The 9331-nt window shown below is 48.7% G+C and overlaps 1 non-coding gene across 1 annotated transcript; it reads right to left on the bottom strand.

The window, feature by feature from the left end:
* Nucleotides 1-1994: 1994 nt before the first annotated feature.
* LOC134543855 (5S ribosomal RNA) lies at nucleotides 1995-2113 on the bottom strand. Its single transcript, XR_010077304.1, has one exon. It is a non-coding gene; the product is annotated as a 5S ribosomal RNA (ribosomal RNA).
* Between the last annotated feature and the right edge of the window lie 7218 nt (nucleotides 2114-9331).

The raw sequence follows: 9331 nt of genomic DNA, 5'->3' as shown, positions 1-9331 counted from the left end.
TGTAATGAATGCGACAGTCACTTGTTCGCTGAAGTGTTTGTTTAAGAAATTAGTATTGTAAATTTGTTTATGGTCTTGTTAAATGAAATTTTAAGTGAAATCATTTGGGAAAACAGAGGCTACAGGAATTTTCAACACAACTTGATGACCGACGTTGTGACTAGTGTGGGAGTGTGTGCTCGTGTAAATATCAATTTTTCTTACTCCTCGTGCCGGTCAACAGGAAAACAGCGAGTGTGTTATCTCATCGCGGGCGTGTGATTGCGTGTGGTAAATTGTGCTAGGTTAATTACCGCAAAACTCCACTGTGTGCAAATATGTAGTGTGTCGCTGTATGCAAATATTTGGTATGTCTTTTTTTTTTTTTTTTTTTTTTCAGGCAATACACACTTTGAATTTTACACAATTTCGATGCTGCAACCTAAGTGTATACATGCGAATAGGATTGCTTAAATGAAAAAGTAAAGTAGGAGGTAAGTGCAAATGTTTCCAGGAGGTTATGCACACACAATCTATTTTATGAATTAATAGTTATTATCTAAGAAAATGATAGAAGATTATAAATAATGTGTGCAGAATAATACAGAATTTGCATGTTACACAAAAAAAAATATATATATATATTCCAAATATTGTTAGCAAAATGCACCTAGATTAGTGAGCTGGATTTTTTTTTTTTTTTTGTATTTTTGTTCTGTTGATCCCACGTGGAGTCAAGGCTCCGGGATATAGAACATGTATGTGCAGACAATTAATATTTACATGATGCAAGTTACCAAGAAAAAAAATTTCAAAAAAAAAAAATACATAACATGTTACACAATTTAACTTTATGCAAAACATGAAGCAGCTGTTATCACAAGTCCATTCAACAAATTAACAGTTCAATTTCTCTATTATCAATCAAATTAAAGAATAGCTTCAGAGGGTAGGTAGGATATTCTAGAAGAATTTTTTTTACTGTTTTTTTTTTTAATACTGGTAAATTGTTTTAGTTATTTTCTGTGATATTAAGTTGTAAAGTTTTACTCCCAAGTAATTTAGTCCATTTTCAAATCGCCTAGTGTTATGTTCAACTATCCTCAATTTACTAGCATTTCTGGTGTTATACCTATGTGCGAATATCTAAAAAAAAAAAAAAAAAAAAAAAATAATAATTTTTTTTTTCTTCTTTTTCTTAAGAATGAATAAAAAGTTTCTAGAACGTATTCATTTATGGCAGTCAGGACTTTAAGTTTTTTGAATTTTGGTCTGCAGTTAGATGATTTTTTATCTTTTGTTATTATTCTAATAGCTCCTTTTTTTTTTTTTTCCCCCAATGTTATATGGCAGAAAGAGTAGAGCTATGGCTACTGTGACATCATGCATTGATGGGAAGGTTATTGTTGGATAACAAAAATTTAGATGATATAATTTTTATTTTTTTCCATACACAACACATTGCAGGTACAATTTTACAGGTTACAGCTGTACCACCTCTAGTATTGCTGCCGACCATCCAACAAATGAGCACACTAAACAGGCATTGATGACATTGTTATCAACGTCTTTTTGAATCTCTCATTATTATACATAACTGCCCACTGAAACAGAGAAACTTCAAAATAGGTGTGTGTGTGTGTGTTTATATATATATATATATATATATATATATATATATATACATATATACATACATACATACATACATACATACATACATACATACATACATATACACTTATCTATTTATTTTTTCACTTTGAATTTTGTATGAGGTATACACATGCAAAGATTCACAGCTGCTGCTGGGTGGGTGAGTGAGTGAGTGATTGATTGATTGATTGATTGATTGATTGATTGATTGATTGATTGATTGATTGATAGAGAGTGAGTGTGTGTGTGTGTGTGTGTTAGGGGGGGGGGGGGGGAAATGTGGTGATTGTGGGGGAAAAAAAAATTTAAAATTGAAATTTTTAAAAAAAAATTTTTTTCTGTAGGGTGCAAAATAGTAGTGCCAACGGCACGTGGTGTTCCCAAGCGGTCACCCATCTAAGTACTAACCACGCTCGACGATGCTTAACTTCGGTGATCGGACGAGAACCGGTGTGTTCATCGTGATATGGCCGTTGGCAATGATATAGATGTTTTTTTTTTGCAGTTTGTATTTGCCACTCGAAATAGCTATACCAGGTGTGATTGTTACAAACAACAGGAGAAATCGTGTAATGAACACTCTTTTACTTCCCCCCCCCCCCCCCTCCCCACACACAACACCCACCACCCTCACCATCCCAACCACCAAAGCCCTCTTCAAAATACACTCTCACACACACACACAAACCCACACTCTATAACTGATGAACATTACCATAACTTCTTAAAGCCATTAGATAATATTTAACTCAAGAAAGGTATTGTGATATGTTTAAAGAAAGAAAGGTGAAACCTTTAACTTTACCAGCAGGTATTAGTATCACTGAGGTATCTTCTAGGTTGTAGCAGCAATAGTAGTAATAATAATAAAATTAAATAAGGTAATAAAAAAGAAAAGTTATACATGTGATCAAATCATGAATGTATAAAACTGGAATGAATTTAAATTTTTTTTATTTTTCTTCATAGGCTGTTTTGAAATTGATGAGTAAGTGCCTCTTCTTTTAAATTTTTTAATGCTGAACACTGTTACATAAGAGATGAATGTTTAGAAAATTTAAAAAAAAAAAAAAGCTAGCCCAGCCCCCTCCCCCCCTCACACAAAATCCAAACAAAAAAAAAAAAAAAACCTCCTTCAAAACATCACATAATCATCCAGCCAGCAGTGCAGACGAGAAATTTGCACTCGGGGCCGCCATTTTGACGATAAATTCTTGCATGGCACACCAAAGGTAGGAAAGAATTTAAAAAAATAAAAATAATGGGCGAGCACCCTCGCGTCTGCCTGTAGAAAATGAAGTTAAAAGTAACATAACCTAAAGACAGGCACACACTAGGGTGCTCCCAGGCGGTTGAGAAATTTTTTCCCGCCAAAAGACTTATATATATTATTTATTTTACTGTTTTTGGCAGGGGGCTATGTCGGTCTGTGTGCAAAGTAGTTCCTACTCCCGCCGCCAGGAGCGCGCGCGGTGGGTAGCGATGTTGTTTTTTCTGCTTTCATTTGTTTATTATTTAGAGGGTTAATGCTATGTAAATGTACGCAAGTTTGGTTATGTGTCGGTAGTTGTGCGAGATTTAATTTCCGAAACGAAATTTGACTTTCATCGGCCTGCATTTCTCACTTATTCGGAAAATACATGTGTGTTTATGTATGTATAATAATCGAGTGATTTTGTAATAATTTGGAAGTTTTGTTTGCGTGTGCGATGTGGGGAAGAAAAGGTGTGCACACGAGTCCTAGGGCTATATTTTTTTTTATTGCGAAATATTTACTTCATGTGGTGAAAAATTTTAAATTATTTGTGATGCAAGTGAAATTTTTTTTTTTTTTTCAGTTGGGTGATGTGTTTGTCCTCGTTTGTGTGCAAGGAAGCAAACATGCTGAAGGTAAGGGGCCATAAATGACACTTTAAAATATTAGTTTACCATTAATTTTGGTTAAATATTAAATTGCCATATAAGTAAAATCATGTCAACTGTTGTATTCCACCCAGTATAAGCTGTTAGTAATGGGTACTTAATATAAATAGAATAAATGTAAGCATTTTCGTCTGCATGAAAATTCACTTTTTTTTTGGATCCATTTGTACTGTGGGTAGTTAAATAGTACATTATGTTGTTTTTACTTCGAAGTACAAAACATCTTGTGCATGATTGCAAATTCAAACGCAGTTAAGCATAATATGAATTCGAATTATGTGTGTGTGTGTGTGTGTGTGTGTATATATATATTTTTTTTTTTTTTTTTTTTTTTTACTGTGTCCAGTTTTAGCACAAATGGAATTATTTTCAAAGTGAATCGATGCAACTGGTCTTTGCCATTAATATTGATATATGATCTAACTAAATTAAATAGAAAGGATTTTTTTATTTATTTTTTTATATATATAAATATATTTGTAGCAATGTACTAATGACCACAGAAGTAAGCAAAAAAAAAAATATATATATATATATCTCAGCCAGTAAACCATGCGTCTTAAAGACTTTTTTTAATGAAAATATTTCTGCCTTGGTTAAGCTTACATTTACTATCATAGGGATTGAGGGAATTGTAGAACAGCAGCAGAAGCATTTCCTTTCATGATCATGTTCTTGGTCCTGAAAAGGACCGTTTATGTAAGCATGTGCACACCAGACCTGCTCACTTGGAGCTGGTGTATTTGGTGACAGCCTTGGTGCCCTCGCTGACAGCGTGCTTGGCCAGCTCCCCGGGCAGCAGCAGTCTCACGGCCGTCTGTATCTCGCGGCTGGTGATGGTGGAGCGCTTGTTGTAGTGGGCGAGGCGGCTGGCCTCTGCCGCGATGCGCTCGAAAATGTCGTTCACGAAACTGTTCATGATGCTCATGGCCTTAGATGATATGCCAGTGTCCGGATGAACTTGCTTCAACACTTTGTAGATGTAGATTGCGTAGCTTTCCTTCCTCTTGCGCTTCTTTTTCTTGTCGCCCTTCGAGATGTTTTTCTGGGCCTTGCCCGCCTTTTTGGCTGCCTTACCGCTCGTCTTGGGGGGCATCGTAGGTCTGAGCTGTGCCGCTGTCGCTAGATGAGTGAGACGGGAACTGAATTTTTTTCGTGAAAAGTTTTCTTGGCTTCTTGTTGCGCGACCAATCGGAGCGCTCCGCGGCTCGTGATTGGTCGCGCTCCGCGGAGGGACGTGTAACAAAAGTAATTTCCAGCGGCCGGGGCGCCACTTTCTCGTAGGTTGCGGACCAGTGTACAGCTTCTTCCTGGTAGCTTGTGTTTTGGTTCGATTTCTTGTGTTCAGTGGTGATTTGTGCATCGAAGTGCTATATTTCGACATCTACGTACCTTCAGGCATCAGCACAGGTGTTTGTGCGTCGGGGCTCTGCCTAGTTACATTTTAAACTGTGTTTCTTACTTCGTGTTACTATGTAAACATTCTGCTTCGTCGGTGATGGATCGATTGTGAGTGTGGGAGTATCGATTCTGTCGCTTTGTGCTTACCTGCAACCAAGATGGCCGACAAAGACACTTTATCATTTCCATTGGGGCAACCTCCACTTTCGCCTCTTCCACCTCGCTCCCAGGGTGCGAATAAATTTTGGGCGACTCCTGGTCGGCATTCTGCTCATGCGGTTTCGTCCTCTTCCGATTCTGATGACGCTTCGCCTCCTGGTAGCCCTGTTGAAAGGAAGCCTGCCAAAATATCGAAGGATGCGGCAAAGGCTATTGTATCTCGCCATTGGTTTGCCTCTCAGCGCCCGAACGACGATGGTGGTAGCACGCCTTCTTCACGCGCCATTGCCCGGGCCGATTTACACAAGTCCCGGCGCACCCAGCTGGACTCCACTTTGGCGCTGAAGCGCCGTGCTGGCTCTTCAGTTGATGCCACAATTGACGCCGTGGCCCGGGGCTGCGCTCCTGCTGCTTCCACTTCGCGGGTGCCATCCTGGCCGGACGATTTGCACCGCATCGACTCTGACGGCCCTGGTGTGAGCCCGCGGCGTCGGGGCTCGCTCCCCGATGTCCATTTGCTCCACCAGGTTGAGGAGACCTGGCGCAGCCTCGCCGCCGGTGCGCCCCTGCCTGGCTCTACTGCCGGTGGGCCCATCTCCAGTTGCCCGGGGCCGTCCACTGATGGCGTCGGTGCTGCCATGGCGTCGGCGCAGGCGGCTTCGGGCTCCCTGTCCCGGGGACCGCGCCGGTCTGCTGTGGCGGACCCTGGCGTGCCTGGCCTGGCCGTCGGTGTCCCTCGTGGCTGTCCCGGGGCTGCCTCTGACACTGCGTCTGTGCCGGGTGTCCTGGCGGCGGCCGACCGTGTTGTCCCGCCGGCCCAGCCTGGTCTTCCTTCGACGCCTGCGCCTGCTGTGGCCCCTCGCCCGCCCGGGCTGTCACCGGATAGTGGTACTGCGCCACGGCGCATTCCGTCAATTGTTGTCAATACCAAACTGAATGTTGACGCCATTCGCGGGAACCGGTCGCTGCGGCAGAAGCTGCAGGGGAACTTCACCGTGGACTATCTTCGGGGCTATCCACGCTATCACCCCACAAGCCTGCACGACCGGGAGGCCCTGCTGACGTATTTCCGGGACCATGGCATCCCTTGCCACACGTTTCCATTGGGTCGGAAGACTTCACCCCGGATTGTCCTGGCGGGTCTCCCCTCCGAGACTTCCCAGGACTCGGTCCTGGAGGAACTGCGTGCCGTTGGGGTGCACCCCGAGTCGCTCCGGCCCCTCACTTCGGAGCGCGAGCTCCACCGGGGCTTCATCAGATTTCTCGTGGTCCTCGCAGATGCCGCGCAGGTCGCCAAGGCCCGAGCAGTCCGGCACCTAGCTGGCCTCACCGTCCAATGGGAGGAGTTCCGGGGCACGGCGCGGCCTCTTCAATGCCACCAATGCCAGAGGTGGGGACACCACGCGGCGGACTGTGGAAATCCCTTCCGCTGTCTCCGCTGCACCCAGCACCACGTCCGCGGGTCCTGCCCGAAGCTACCCGACGAGCCTCCGCAGTGCGTGAACTGCTCGGGGCCACATCCGGCGAATGCTCGTACCTGCCCCACTTACGTGCAGTTCATCGAGGGGCAGCTGCGTCGCCAGGGACCAAAGCCTCGTCCGCCGGGCCAGGACGCCTCTGCGGCGCCTCCTCGGCAGCCCCGTGCTCCGCTTCAGTTCCAGCGCCGGCCGCACGAGGACATGTTCCCGCCGCTCCCTTCGTTCTCTCTTCCGTCATGCCCCTCTGCCGTTTCCTACGCTGGGCTAGTGGCTGGCCAACCTGCGGCGCGTTCCCCGTGCCCACCTTTGGCCCCGGTCCCCCCTGCGCCCCAGCTACCCTCTCTCTTTTGTTCCGTGCCTGGTCCACCTCCAGTTGACTCTTCTTCTGTCTTGTTGCGCGCCCCTCCTCCTGCTCCCACCACTGCTGCAGGTGTTTCGCCTTCCCTCGCTCCTCCCGGCCTGGCGCAGCCGGCGTGTCCCCCGGTGTCGCGAGCCCCTTTGGACTCGAGGGCTGAGGAGGGCTCGCGGGCTGTGCAGCTGCCCGCTGCTTCCTCCCTCGCTGCAGCTCCTGCTCCGGCTCCTGCCCCCCTGCCAGTCCCTTCGGACTGCCCCCCCGCGCCTGTCCTCCCTTCTGATTCCTCTCTGCCGCCTTCCGTGCGCCCTCCGCCCGTGTTCCCGGCTTCCGCTCCCTTTCCTGTGTTTTTTGAGACTTTCAATTGGCTCGCCCGGCTGAATCTCCTCCCGTGGCTGCCGTTCTTTGCCGATGCCATCTTCCGCATCTCTCAGGCTCCTACCCCTCTTCTCCAGGCCGACATTTATTTCCAGTCCATTTTCCACTTCCTCCGGACTGTGCTCCCAGCAGCTTAAGTTTGTCCTCTGGAATGCCCGGGGCATTCGAGCGAAGCTGGGGGACTTCCGGCACTTCCTGTCCACTGAACGGCCTGCCCTTGTCCTCCTCTCTGAGACATGGCTCAAACCCGATCTCCCCTTCTCCGTGCCTGGGTACGTCATCTATCGCTGGGACCGGGACACTCGTGGGGGTGGTGTTGCTCTCCTCATCCTGTCTACCATCCCGCACCATCAGCGCGCGCTGCCCCCCCTCCGCAATGCCGAGGCGGTGGCGGTGCGTCTCCATCTGGCTCCTCATCCTCTCACTGTGTGCTCCGTCTATCTCCCTGAACATGGTCCCTTCCCGGCAGACGACTTGCGTGCTCTCTTCCATCTGGACGCGCGCGTGGTCGTGGGCGGGGATTTCAATTGCCGGCATCGCGCTTGGGGCTGTGTGTCCACGAGCAATCGGGGCACTCAGCTTCAGCGCCTCGTTCAGGGTTCCCCCCGTCTCGCCATTCACGCTCCCCCCTCGTTCACTTTCATTCCATGTCACGTCCGGCAGCGGCCGAGTGTCCTCGACCTCCTCCTTTCTGTTGGACAGGTGGCTGTGTCGGGGCTCGAGGCCCGGGCCGAGCTCACGTCAGATCACACCCCTGTCGTTGGTTTCGTTCGTACCGATTCTCTCCCCCTCCATGGACCCCGCCCGTGGTTCGACTTCAGTCGTGCAGATTGGGGTGCCTACCGGTCTCATCTGGATAGGCACCTCGATCTGCACTTCCATGTCGCTTCCCCGCAGCAGCTCGATGAGCGCGTGCACGTTTTCAGTGATGCTGTGCTCGCGGCTGCTGGCGCCACCATTCCTCTCCGCTCCACTGTCATTCGTGGCACTCCCTTTCCTCCCTACCTTCGATACTTCATCGCGGCCCGCGACGCCGCGCGGCGGCGGTGGCAGTCGTCCCGCGCCGTTGCTCGTTGGCTCGACTATGTGCACCTGCGGGCGCGGTGCCGGGCGCTCACTGAGGAGTGGCTCGCGGCGGAGCGGGTCCGTAAAGTGTCTTCCCTCTCCTTCCAGTCGGGGTCCATATTCCGGTACGCGCGGAACCTTCGTGCCACGCCGTCCATCATCCCGCCCCTGGGTGGGGGGCCGCAGGGCCTTTGCGAGTCCCCTGCCCAGAAGGCGGAGCTGCTGGCGGATTCATTTCACTCGTCATTCACCCCTCGTATTCCCCCTGGGGTGGTTTCCCTCCTTCCCACTCATTACACCCCACCTCCTCCGCCCGCACCCGGTGACATCCGTCTGTCTACCCCGGGGGAAATTCATTCCATTATCACGCACCTTCGTGTCACAACTGCTCCTGGGCCAGATGCCATTCATCCACGGCTCGTCTTCTCCCTGTCTCGGAAGGCGACCGTGTACCTCACCAAGCTTGTCAACGGTATTCTCCTCACGGGTCATTTCCCCACTGCGTGGCGGGCTGCGATCGTCGTCCCCATTCCGAAGCCGCGTGCCAATGCTCATCTTCCTTCGGGCTACCGGCCCATCAGTCTCCTGTCTGTCCTTTCAAAAGTGGCCGAGAGAGTCCTCCTCCGCCGGCTGGAGCATCATCTCACCCCTCTCGGTCCCCTTCCATCATTTCAATTCGGGTTTCGGCGCGGGCTGTCGGCTCAGCACGCCGTGGCGCGCGTCGTGGACCAGATCACCGCCGGTTTCACCTCTTTTCAACACTCTGGTATCATCCTCCTCGATCTTTCGAAGGCCTTCGATACTGTCAACCATCACGCGCTCCTCATCAAGTTGGCATATCAGGGCTTCCCTCCTGCCCTCATTCACATTATTTACAACTTTCTTTCACATCGTTCATTTTGTGTCCGTGTCTCTCATGTCGTTTCGCAGTCCCGCGTCA

The sequence above is a fragment of the Bacillus rossius genome, unplaced genomic scaffold, assembly GCF_032445375.1.
Source record: "Bacillus rossius redtenbacheri isolate Brsri unplaced genomic scaffold, Brsri_v3 Brsri_v3_scf22, whole genome shotgun sequence".
Lineage (NCBI taxonomy): Eukaryota > Metazoa > Arthropoda > Insecta > Phasmatodea > Bacillidae > Bacillus > Bacillus rossius.
The sequence above is the reverse complement of the archived record's forward strand: the minus strand, read 5'-3'. Positions and strand labels throughout refer to the sequence as shown.